General features: G+C 40.1%; 1 protein-coding gene across 49 annotated transcripts in view; it reads left to right on the top strand.

Annotated features, from left to right (window-relative positions):
- The window catches only part of Nrxn3 (neurexin 3), a 1,631,407-nt gene that overhangs the window by 350,572 nt on the left and 1,267,176 nt on the right, over positions 1-13,659 (top strand). The gene's annotated exons all lie outside the window — the stretch shown is intronic.

Consider the following 13,659-nt stretch of genomic DNA (forward strand, 5'->3'; position numbering starts at 1 on the left):
TTCTTTTATTTACTTCATTTATTTTGGTTTGTCAAGACAGAGTTTCTCGGTTTAACAGCCTTAGCTGAACTGAAATTCATTTGTAGACCCCGCTGCTATTGAACTCGCAGAGATCCTCTTGCCTCTGTCTCCTGAATTCTGTTGCGTGGTACCTCTGTGAACATGTCGATTTAATTAGAACTGTCTTGTATACATAATAAACTAGATTCACTTTCTTTTACAACTCCTTGGCTTTTCAAAGTATCTCCAGACACAGATTAACTTTTTTACTTCAAATTCTGTGAATTAAGAAGTTAATTGAAGAACAGGAACTCAAATTTAAACAAGCTAAAACTTTTCATCTTCTATCATGGTTTCTCTCTCTTTTTGTGCTTTACCTAGCCACTAGCCTGGGGGGCAAAGGGAAGGTTTTGTTTTTGAGAGATGGATGGTAGACAGCCAGCTTCCTCCAATGTGACACAGACAATGCAGTTTCTCTGCATTGTGAGAAAGAGTGAGATAGTTTACATCCACAAAAGGACTGAATCATGGCCTTTTGTATGCTAGCCAATCCTTCCATTTAACTGTATTCTCTAGGAAGATGATGCTCTATTTAATTATTCTCACAACACCTTGAGGGTTGGCTATCTTTGTTCCTGTTCTACAGTTCGGAATAGAGAATGAGTCACGGCACCAGGTATGTTGATTCCAAGCATCACTTCCACCGTTGTAAGTGACAAACTCACTTTCTAGATTGGGTTATTGACAAACTGACAATGAAAATGATGAATCACATACCTAGGAGGTTGACTTGAACTGCTTTCATGAGAAACAGAGTGTCGTAGGTTGTAGGGAATCTCCCTTCCTGACTACCTGTTAGGATGGTATGAGTGAGACAGAGGTGTACAAACAGATCCTCTTTCATTAAGAACTTGGAATTTTGCTTATCATGTAGTTTTGTGTCTATTTCCATTCTTAAAATACTTCACCAAAATATTACTGGGACTTTTTTGATTTTTTTTCATGTTGATGGGATCATTTAAAAATTATTTTATTCCTTAACAAGTCTACAATTCTTAGTTTTCTTTTTTTTTTTTTTTTTCGGAGCTGGGGACCGAACCCAGGGCCTTGCGCTTGCTAGGCAAGCGCTCTACCACTGAACTAAATCCCCAACCCTACAATTCTTAGTTTTCAATTGGATCTTTTTTTTTTTTTTGGTTCTTTTTTTCGGAGCTGGGGACCGAACCCAGGGCCTTGCACTACCTAGGTAAGCGCTCTACCACTGAGCTAAATCCCCAGCCCCCAATTGGATCTTTTTTATTTACATTTTAAATGTTGTCCCCTTTCCCGGTTTCCTGTCCATAACCCCCCTATTCCATTCTCCCTCCCCCTTCTTCTATGAGGGTGTTCCCTCACCCAACCACCCACCCCTTCCTGCCTCCCTGCCCTGACATTCCCCTACATTGGGGAGTCCAGCCTTGGCAGGACCAAGGGCTTCTCTTCCCATTGATGCCCAACAAGGCCACCCACTGTTACATATGCAGCTGCGGCCATGGGTCTGTCCACATGTACTCTTTGGATGGTGGTTACTCCCTGGGAGCTCTAAATGGTTGATATTGTTGTTCTTAGGGGATTGCAAACCCTTTCAGCTCCTTCAATCCTTTCTCTAACTCCTCCAATAGGGGGATCCCATTCTCAGTTCAATGGTTGGCTGCTAGCATTGGCCTCTGAATACATGCTCTGTCATGCTCTGGCAGAGCCTCTGAGGAGACAGCTATATCAGGATTCTGTCAGCATGCACTTCTTGGCATCAGCAATATTGTCTGAGTTTGGTGGCTGTATGTATATGGACTGGATCCCTAGGTGGAGCAGGCTCTGAATAGCCATTCCTTCACTCTCTGCTCTAAACTTTGTCCCCATATCTCCTATTATAAATATTTTTATTCCCTCTTCTGAGAAGGACTGAAGCAGTCACACTTTGGTCACTCTTCTTGAGCCTTGTGTATTCTGTGGATCGTATCTTGAGTAATCTGAGTTTTGGGCTAATATTCATTTATCAATAAGTGTATACCATGTGTGGGTTTTTTGTGATTGGGGTATTTCACTCAGGATGATATTTTCTAGTTCTATCCATTTGCCTATGAATTTCATGAAGTTACTGTTTTAATTGCTGAGTAATACTCCATTGTGTAGAATAGATGTAAATGTACCACATTTTCTGTATCCATTCTGTATCCAGTCCTCCGTTGAAGGACATCTGGGTTCTTTCCAGTTTCTGACTATTATAAATAAAGGTGCTATGAACACAGTGGAGCATGTGTCTTTGTTATATGTCAGAGTATCTTTTGAGTATATGCCCAGGAGTGGTATAGTTGGGTCCTTAGGTAGTACAATGTCCAATTTTCTGAGGAATCTCCAGACTGATTTCTAGAGTGGTCATACCAGCTTGCAATCCCACCAACGATGGAAGATTGTTCCTCTTTCTGCACATCCTCGCCAGCATCTGTTGTTACTGAGGGGTTTTTTTTTTTGTTGTTGTTGTTGTTATTGTTGTTTTATCTTAGCCATTCTGACTGGTGTGAGGTAGAATCTTAGGGTTGTTTTGATTTGCATTTCTTTGATGACTAAGGATATTGAACCTTTCTTTAGGTACTTCTTATCCATCCAGTATTCCTCAGTTGAGAATTTTTTGTTTAGCTTTGTACCCCATTTTTTAATAGGGCGATTTGGCTCTCTAGAGTCTAACTACTTAAGTCCTTTGTACATATTGGATATTAGACCTCTATCAGATGTAGGATTGGTAAAGACATTTTCCTAATCTGTTGGCTACTATTTTGTCCTAATGACAGTGTCCTTTGCCTTCCAGAAGCTTGGCAATTTCTTGAGGTCCCATTTGTTGATTCTTGATCTTAGAGCATAAGCCATTGATATTCTGTTCAGAAAATTTTCCCCAGTGCTGATGTGTTCAAGGTTCTTCCCCACTTTTTCTTCCATTAGTTTAAGTATATCTGGTTTTATGTGGAGGTCCTTGATCCACTTGCACTTGTGCTTTGTACAGGGTGATAAGAATGGATCGATCTGCATTCTTCTACATGCTGACCTCCAGTTGAACCAGTCCCATTTGTTGAAAATGCTATCTTTTTTCCACTGGATGGTTTTAGCTCTTTTGTCAAAGATCAAGTGACCAAAGCTGTGTGGGTTCTTTTCTGGGTCTTCAATTGTATTCCATTGATCTATCTGCCTGTCTCTGTACCAATATCATACAGTTTTTATCACTATTGGTCTGTAATACTGCTTGAGGTCAGGGATGGTAATTCCCCCAGCAGTTCTTTAATTGTTGAGGATAGATTTTGATACCCTGGGTTTTTTGCTATTCCAGGTGAATTTGGAAATTGATCTTTCTAAATCTATGAAAATTTGAGTTGAAATTTTGATGAGGATTCCATTGAATTTGTAGATCGCTTTTGACAAGATGGCCATTTTTACAGTGTTAATCCTGCCAATCCATGAGCATGGGAGATCTTTCCATCCTGAGACCTTCTTCAATTTCTTTCTTCAGAAACTTGAAGTTCTTGTCATACAGATTTTTCACTTGCTTGTTTAGAGTCACATTGAGATATTTTATATTATTTGTGACTATTGTGAAGGGTGTCATTTTCTGAACTTCTTTCTCACCCCATTTATCCTTTGAGTAGAGGAAGGGTACTGATTTTGTTTGAGTTAATTTTATACCCAGCCACTCTGCTGAAGTTATCAGGCTTCAGGAGTTCTCTGGTAGAACTTTTGGGGTCACTTAAAAATACTATCATATCATTTGCAAACAGTGATATTTTGTTCTTAAATTCTGTTCCTATTTGTACCTTTCCTTTTTCTAGTTTCAGTTTTGTGCAAGCTAAGGTGTCTAGCAGGCATTACCCCTCATTTTCCATGGGAAAAACTGGAGGCTAACCAATCATAAGACTGTTCCTAATCACTGTGCCTCTGGACTTTCAGTACTTGACAGTCTAGTGTTTTCCATGTAAAAGAATGTGTGAACCATGAGCATCAGGAACACAAGAGCTCGGAATAGACTCATATTTATGTGTTCTTGGCACAAATTGAGAAGCCCTTGAACTGTTTGTTACTATTTATGCATACTCATTTAGCTAAAAGGACTACCTGCATGTTATAGCATGTAGAACTTAGATTAGGCTCAGAGAAATACTTGATTGTGGAAATGAGGTGTTCCACTGGTTTCCTGAAAATGTCACAAAATTTAAGTATGACGCGTTCAAATGCCTGGGGTTAGTTACATTGTGAGGACCATGGTGAAATGCAAAGAAACCATTAATGGTCAGACATAGCCTTTCTTCCTCTATCCTGCAACCTTCCCTTCGTCCTTCCCTCCTTCTTATACCTCTTATTTGATTTTTCTTTTCAGGCATCCTTTAACTTAAGGACAGACATGTTTCTGTGAAGCCATGTTGTCTTAGTTACCTTGTTCATCACTGTGCAGTTACCTGACAAAAGCAACTTTAGGGAAAAGAGGTTTATTTTGCCTGATATTTTAAAGAGGCATAATGTCTTGGGACTCATCCCTGGCAGCAGGAATTTGTAGCATGATTTTGTATGTTCTGGTGGAATCGGAATTAAAAGATCCAGACCTCAAACAGGGCTCCCCTATATCCCTAAAGGCCAAAGAAGTTGGCTCTAAACATGCCAACATGTGGTCCACATCCAGAAGATTCCATATGATCCTTACACAGCAACTTCAGATGGGGAACATATGTTTGAACACAAGAGACCATGGGAGCCTGAAGCCCAGTCTTGCGGCATCCCCTTTTCCTCGCATAGAGCTTCCTTGATCCTACTTCCTGCGTTATATCTGCATCTTTAGTCAATCAACAGCTTCCACCATTCTCCATCCTTCTCTCAATTATTGTCCTCCGTCTCAAGGGTGTGTGTATTACAGCAATTTCTAGCTCCCTGCACTGAGTAGCTGCAGCTTTAGGAAACATTGCTGTATAACGTTCCCACTGTGGTATTGACAGTATCCCTTGTGGGTCCAACCCACCCTCTACGAGAGCATCTCCTTGCAGCACCATTTCCCTTTCTCTAGTGACTTTTACTTAAGACCACACTTTGATACTTAAGGATCACACAGGTGGGAGCTCTGCTCTGCACAGAATACGGAGCATCTTGCGTCACTTTCTGCTGTGCAAGCGAGGTGTTGGTAGTATTTTAGAACATTAATAAACAGATAGTATTTCCTCTCAGGTAAAGTATTTGAATTTTGTGGTCAAGATTTTTTTTTGTTGGTGTGTGTGTGTGTGTGTGTGTGTGTGTGTGTGTGTGTGTGAAGTTGCCAGTTTATTTAATTACTTGAGTTTGAGCTTTATAGACAGCAAATCTCTTTGAAACTGTTTCTTTGTGTTATTTGTTAAATTCATGCATGTATATAATGTTTTGATCAAAACCACCTGACATTTTTTCTCATCCAGTTCCTCCCCTACCTCCCCACCACTTTTCCTTCTAATTTAATATACTCACTGTCTCTCTGTCTTTTAAACCTACCGAGTCCATTTAATACTGTCTATATGCACATGGGTATAGACCCATCTACTGGAGCATGGGTAGCCTTTTGGGGGCTATATCCCTGAAGAAACCTGGCTGTCACTCTACTAGCAGTCATCAGTTGCCAGTAGGTCCTCAGCTGAGGACAGGACTTTATGAGCCTCTCCACACCCATGCTTTTACAGCTGTCATAATTCAACAACACTTTTGGAATGAATAGATAATTACGCAGTGCAATTTAATTTACTCTAAAGTGGGTGTCTCCTAAACGTCATAGCAGACTTTTTCGGCAAGGATGAAACACATTGCATTTCAGAGTTAAAAAATAGTTTGTGCCATCCGGGAGCTGAAAGAAAGTGTAAGGCTGTGCTTTGGCATGAACTGTGATAAGCAACCTTGTATTCCAGTCACCAGGACTGTGGTTGCTATCTTTCTAAAACCAAGCCCAGTGTTTGCTGGAGTGTCCTCTGCTCATTTATGGATTTTTTTTTAGCCTTAAAGATAGAGGTGTCACCTTTTCCCTTAGCTGTAGCTCCCTGAAGAGCAGAATGAATAAAATACTCAGGATTTGAGACAAGGCTCTCAGCTATTTTGGTGGAAATTACCCCTTTCAGCAGAAAAAAAAAATCACTCAGAACCTCTTTATTTCCCCCTTCCCTTGACAAAATTGCATTTTTGGCTATCAAGCCACTTAGACTTCTACAGGTTGGTTTTCAGGTGCCTGAAGGGTAGAGAGAAGTTGCCATGGAAATTGATGCTCCACACTCTGGGGGAATCAGGAGTGATGGGTATCTCTGCTGATGACTGGGGTAGTCTCTGTGCTGAGCAAGGATTTCATCCAGGTAACCACACAGAGATAAGAAGTAGTCAGTTTAGGCAGCATTGGTCATAGGATCTGATCTCAAACCTAGGTCATCCTATTGCCAGAGCAAGACTTATGCAAAGTACTAAATTCCGTGGCCACAATGTAGCTAGCCTGTCTTGGGAAAAATCTGTCCAACCCTTTAGGTTTTCACTTCAGAGAGCAAATCAACTTGTTCTTTCAGAGGGATATGGAAGCCCAAGGTATATAGTAAGATCCCAAAAATCTCTTTGAAGAATAGATGATGTCTTTCTGTTTCTGCCCTTCTAAGGGATTGGTTGTTTTGTTTTTATCCCATCATTAGTTATGTTTTATGAAGACACACTCAAAGGACTTTTAAAGATTTATTTGAATTTTATATACATGAATGTTTTGCCCACCTTTATGTCTGAGCATGGAATCGCCTGGAATTGGAGCCACCATGTAGGTTTCTGGGAATTGAACCCAGGGTCCTCTGAGAGTATCCAGTGCTCTTATCTGCTGCGCCTGTCTCTCTAGTCCCCAAGACAGTTCAAATAGCTTTTGAGCCATTGGGTTGGTCCTTTTATTTTTCTGGATGCTCTAACGAACTGCCCTCATTAGCTTTCCAGCTCCTACTTTTCCCCATATCTTTCTGACATATTCCTTATTTTTGCAATGTCTCTTCCATTTTCTTTCATAGTCATTGCACACAAATCTTGAGCATCCCCATACTGCTGTAGCAGCCTTCCTGAGCAGCTTTGATGCTGATGCTCATGACAGAGGTTGGTAGAGTATTAGCACTCACCTGATCTTTGTCATCTTCAACTGTAAATTTCTTTTAAAATGTGTCTGGAAAAAGCATTCACTCAGTTGTGGGTGGATCATTGTACATGAGATATAGTTTACAATTTTGTTTACTAGAACTTCCCTTCTGCCAATCCTGGCCTTGCAGGATCTGCTTAATAAACTCCCACCCCCTTTGAGAATAAGCAGAGGAGACTTTTGTCTAGGAAGACCTCCATAATATTTGTTCCATTCTTTGCCACTGTAGTAGTATTCCTCACCCTGTGGGTCAGGACCTCTTTGGGAATTGAATAACTCTTTCACAAGGTGCATAGTCGATATCCTGCATATCAGATATTTACATTATGATTCATAACAGTAAAGCATTTCACTTATGAAAAAGCAATAAAAATAACTTTATGGTATGGGGGGCGGGTCCCGACAACATGAAAAATTGTAACTAAAGGGTCACAGCATTAGGCAGGTTAAGAAACACTGCCTTATACGGTAGGCCACTCCCTTTTGCTGGCATAATACCCCATCTGTGGCCATGTTACAGACACTGTATCTCATTGGTGATCTCTCCTTGTTTTCCTCAGTATGCCTCTATGCTCTGAGTGCGTTATCCTCATTTACAGTACTGATCCGGGTTCATGGTACACAGGGGGTACAAAGTAGATTTAAAGAATTTAAACCAGATATGGACTGGATTTGAAGAAATGCCACTTTTTGTGCTTTTTCTTTTTTTTTTAATTTAGAGAATATTTTATTAGTTTTTGTAATCAAACCACGTAGGTAAGACATTACATATTTAATACAGTGCGTTACCCCTGTACAAATGGAAAAAACTTAAGTTCAACATTTCTAGACCAATATGGCTGTTAATTTCTGTACAGTGCCAACTCAACACAGTAAAAGGGGATACTTTTTTCCAAAGTTGACAGCACAGCTAAAGTTTCAAAAAATTCAAATTATATATCTGTATATATATATATTTGTATTTATATAAAAAGACCAATAATAGCAGTGTGTTATGCATCAACAGCAGCAACAGCTTTTCCAGGTTCTGCAGTCATCTGAACAAAACTGTAGAGACATCCAGCACACTCCATTTAAAAAAAAAGTAAAAAAACAAAACCCGAGAAAACAGCACAGTTCTGTTACTCTTGTGGTACCTGGCACCATTTTTTTTTTAAATTAGCTTCTCAATCATCATCTGGAAAGAAAACATTCTGAGCAACATCATTAAAAACAGCTCTGATAAAGCACGGTCACTACTACGTATCATAAAGCAGGTACAAGCTATTTTACATCCACAGAGGTATGATACAGTACTGTCCTACATCTATAATACTAGAGGATACAATTTAAAAGGCATTATTTGAGACTTGATTCTACTTTTCCAGCATAGGGCCCAAAGGATGGTGTGACACAGCTTTGTAAAGAAACATACTCTAGACAGGATTTCCTTTCACTAGTGGCACAGTTCTAAGGATTCATTCTCTCCATGAATGTCAGCTAAAACCGTTATTAAAAAAATGAAATATCCCTAGAACAAAACCGTATAACCACCGGATTCACATGAAGATGACCTAGTGGAGACAAGCTGGACCTCACCTTACCAACAAGCTATCAAATCTGTTATGTTTAAACAGTGAGACCTCCAAGGAAGGAGATGCCAAGTAGTGCTTCAAAGCTTTGGACCACAATCAAACACAGCATCCTTTTCAACAGAAGCAGAAGCTCATCTGAATATGCTCAAGGATGCTGACATCAACATTTAATCATCTCCTCACTCATCCAGGAAGAAGGGGAGATCAATTACTACTGTACTTTATTGTGTTCAACCAAATCACCATGTTACAAAAATAGCAAGCTGCCATAATAAAAAATAAGGCTCCTCTATCCAGCACCAGATAGCATCATTTTACTTTCAAGCCTAGAAATTGCACACTTGTATATAAACCAACCGAAGATGAGGATTGAGAGTTCATCTTGGTGGATTTTTCCTTTGATGAATATGAAGTGTCCTTCCTTATCTTTTTTGATGACTTTTAATTGAAAATTGATTTTATTTGATATTAGAATGGCTACTCCAGCTTGCTTCTTCTGACCATTTGCTTGGAAAGTTGTTTTCCAGCCTTTCACTCTGAGGTAGTGTCTGTCTTTGTCTCTGAGGTGTGTTTCCTGTAGGCAGCAGAATGCAGGGTCCTCGTTGCGTATCCAGTTTGTTAATCTATGTCTTTTTATTGGGGAGTTGAGGCCATTGATGTTGAGAGATATTAAGGAATAGTGATTATTGCTTCCTGTTATATTCATATTTGGATGTGAGGTTATGTTTGTGTGCTTTTCTTCTCTTTGTTTTGTTGCCAAGATGATTAGTTTCTTGCTTCTTCTAGGGTATAGCTTGCCTCCTTATGTTGGGCTTTACCCTTTATTATCCTTTGTAGTGCTGGATTTGTAGAAAGATATTGTGTAAATTTGGTTTTGTCATGGAATATCTTGGTTTCTCCATCTATGTTAATTGAGAGTTTTGCAGGATACAGTAACCTGGGCTGGCATTTGTGTTCTCTTAGGGTCTGTATGACATCTGTCCAGGATCTTCTGGCCTTCATAGTTTCTGGCGAAAAGTCTGGTGTGATTCTGATAGGTCTACCTTTATATGTTACTTGACCTTTTTCCCTTACTGCTTTTAATATTCTTTCTTTATTTTGTGCGTTTGGTGTTTTGACAATTATGTGATGGGAGGTGTTTCTTTTCTGGTCCAATCTATTTGGAGTTCTGTAGGCTTCTTGTATGCCTATGGGTATCTCTTTTTTTAGGTTAGGGAAGTTTTCTTCTATGATTTTGTTGAAGATATTTACTGGTCCTTTGAGCTGGGAGTCTTCACTCTCTTCTATACCTATTATCCTTAGGTTTGATCTTCTCATTGAGTCCTGGATTTCCTGTATGTTTTGGACCAGTAGCTTTTTCTGCTTTACATTATCTTTGACAGTTGAGTCAATGATTTCTGTGGAATCTTCTGCTCCCAAGATTCTCTCTTCCATCTCTTGTATTCTGTTGGTGAAACTTGTATCTACAGCTCCTTGTCTTTTCTTTTGATTTTCTATGTCCAGGGTTGTTTCCATGTGTTCTTTCTTGATTGCTTCTATTTCCATTTTTAATTCCTTCAACTGTTTGATTGTGTTTTCCTGGAATTCTTTCAGGGATTTTTGCGATTCCTCTCTGTAGGCTTCTACTTGTTCTCTAAGGGAGTTCTTTATGTCTTTCTTGAAGTCCTCCAGCATCATGATCAAATATGATTTTGAAACTAGATCTTGCTTTTCTGGTGTGTTTGGATATTCCGTGTTTGCTTTGGTGGGAGAATTGGGCTTCGATGATGCCATGTAGTCTTGGTTTCTGTTGCTTGGGTTCCTGCGCTTGCCTCTCGCCATCCGATTATCTCTAGTGTTACTTTGTTCTGCTATTTCTGACAGTGGCTAGACTGTCCTATAAGCCTGTGTGTCAGGAGTGCTGTAGACCTGTTTTCCTGTTTTATTTCAGCCAGTTATGGGGACAGAGTGTTCTGCTTTCGGGCGTGTAGTTTTTCCTCTCTACAGGTCTTCAGCTGTTCCTGTGGGCCTGTGTCTTGAGTTCACCAGGCAGGTTTCTTGCAGGGGAAAAGTTGGTCCTACCTGTGGTTCCAAGGCTCAAGTTTGCTCGTGGGGTACTGCCTAAGTCCTCTCCGCGGGAGCAGCAACCGGGAAGATCTGCGCCGCTCTTTCCGGGAGCCTCTGTGCACCAGGGTTCCAGATGGCGTTTGGTGCTTTCCTCTGGCGTCTGGATGTGCACAGAGTGCAGTCTCCTCTGGTCTCCCAGGCGTGTCTGCCTCTCTGAAGGTCTAGCTCTCCCTCCCCCACTTTTTGTGCTTTTACAGATAGTTTTTGCTGTCTTTGTGCTCCGATTATGAAAATTCTGATTTAAACCAAAAAAAATATACAGAAAAGCCCTGTGCTTTCTCTCTGCCAGTGGGAGATAATTAGGTAATGTAGATTGGGCTCACTGTCCCTTGAAAAACAAATCCATTGTAGAGAATTCATAGTATGTGATGGCATTTTCCTATTAAAGTGGGGATACATAAGGAATGTTCACTGGCAATAATGACTAGAGACAACTACTGTCAAGTAGGAGAAAATGCCAGTCACATACAGGTCTCAGTAGATCTGTGAGATCTACTGAAGTTTTGTACACATGAAAAATTTGTACATTAAAATTGGAAAGAATGCCCAAATTGTGTACAGTAAAGTGTAGTAAGTGTGATTGTGCTCTTGAATGGATGTGCAGTCTCAGGATCCTCTTGCTATCTGCAGCAGTGAACACAGTCGAGGTAGAAGGTTCTGTCCATCTCTACTGTTCTGATTTACCTCTAGATCTTCCTATGCTTAACACCATGTCATAGCATTCCCTGAGTCCATCTTTGTTCCTTGTCTTTAGTACCTCAAGTTCTAAAGCAGAGTTTTCCTTCCTTCTTCTACCTCCTGCCTCTTTTTTGCCTTCTCTCCTCTCCTCTCCTCTCGTCTCCTCCCCTCTCCTCTTCTCCCCTCCCATCCCATCTTCTCTCCTCTTCTCCCTTTTTCTCTTTCCCCTTCAGTCTCCTTTCCTCTCCTTTCCATCATCTCTATTCCTTCCTTTTCTGTTTTTCTTTCTTTCTCTTTTTATTTATCTGCAGGCCGAGTTTCCGAGCCTGTTAATGAAACATCTTTTGTGGTAGTCAATTGCGCGTTAGTTTACTGATAATAGTTGTTTGTATATTCACAATAGTTTCACTTTCTTCCTCCTCCTGGTGTGTGTCTGTACACAAGGGATACAAACAAGGACAGACCTGATTGCTCCTTTGTTATAAGTAAAGACCATCTAATCATAATAAAACACATTTAATAATTTTGGATAATGAGCAAATTAGAGCCATAATGCAAGAAAATGAGAGCCAATTCCTTGCAATGTTTCCATCTTATCTTTTAATTAAGTAAAGGACGTTCTTTTTCTCTCACACCAGTGAGACCAACTACCGAGATGCCTCCTCGTGGGCGAATCTAAAGGTACCCAAGGTTCTGCTTCCCTAACTTTTAGAAAGCAAATCCTGGTGGGAGGATGGGAAAAGGAAGAAAAATGATGTGTTACATTTGGAGCTTATTTTCACTCTGGATTACACGGTAGGTTGATTTCAGTACACGCTCCACAATGGGCACCCAACCATCTATACCTGTGTTTTTCTTAGGATTAGCCAGTAAAGTAGTTCATTGATCAAAAGCTGGAGTTCTAGCATTAAGCAGTCCTGTTTTATTGTACCAGGTTTGCTACTTTACTAATTTGTGATTTTAGGAACTTGTTAAACTTTAAAGGCTTTAAGCTTCCCGGCTGCAGAAAGAGAATAACGTTATCACCCACATCCCATAGTTTGTGCAAAGCTTAAAGTAAAGATATTTATTTCAGTGCCTGTTGCAGGATCAGGACTCAGTAAGATCCTTTGTAAGAAAAAGAGAGGAAAGAAGCATACTAAGGAGTCCAAAGGATAATATGCTGTGCTTGGATGAGAATGTTATATTAAGGCATTTAAATCCTGCATCTATTTCTGACTAGCTGCCTCATTTTGGAAGGCAACTTTGAGACACATCAATTTCCAAATCTGCAAAAATGGAGGATGCTAGTGTATATTTGGGGGAGTTCTGAGGGTTATACAAGACAGGGGATATGCAAGTGTGTCATATCCTGAAGTTAATTATGGTGTTATGTTACCAATGGTGAATAGAATTGGCCTGTGACTTACCCTACTTTGAAGTGACTTTCATTGTAAGAATCCAGATGCACTGTCTGTTCCACATTCTTCAGATCAGACTTATGATTCTTAATTCTTAGGGCAAAGCTGAAAATATTCTTTGCTCAGGAAACACTCTCAGAGCCCTCCCATTTCTTTCCCCTTCAGTGTGACTTCTGCCGTCACATACCATCCCCTATGTGAGGACTTTTCCTGATCACTAGATCCATTTTGTTTAGTACAGAACAGCGTTCACAGTAATTAATGGTCTTCTACTTTAATGTACCCTCAATCAAGGGTACATTTTTAACATGGTCTCCCAGATTTTCCTTTCAATTTCTCTTGCTAGAAGATGGCTTGATGGTTCATTTATTACTGGCGTTACCTGAAGCTTATGTCACATGCCTACATCAGCCTTTATGAAAACACAGAGTACACTGAAATTCTGCCTTGGTGTTTGCTTCCAAAGGAACCCAAACAAAGACACATGGCTGTCCCAGTATGCCATCTTAGCCATACTTCTGTAGCTCTGACACAACGGAACTTGTTTCTCAGCTAGTTACAAGAGAACAACCCAGTCTGGCCTCAGGCTTAATACTTAGGCTGAAATACATGTGATGGATACTCTATGAGTTTTTTTCTTGTAATATCGATGGGTGCTTGGGTTGTAAGAGGGTTGGGAAATATCATTTGACTATTTTAGATTCACATAACATTGTGGATTTGG

Source organism: Rattus norvegicus, chromosome 6 (assembly GCF_036323735.1).
Source record: "Rattus norvegicus strain BN/NHsdMcwi chromosome 6, GRCr8, whole genome shotgun sequence".
Lineage (NCBI taxonomy): Eukaryota > Metazoa > Chordata > Mammalia > Rodentia > Muridae > Rattus > Rattus norvegicus.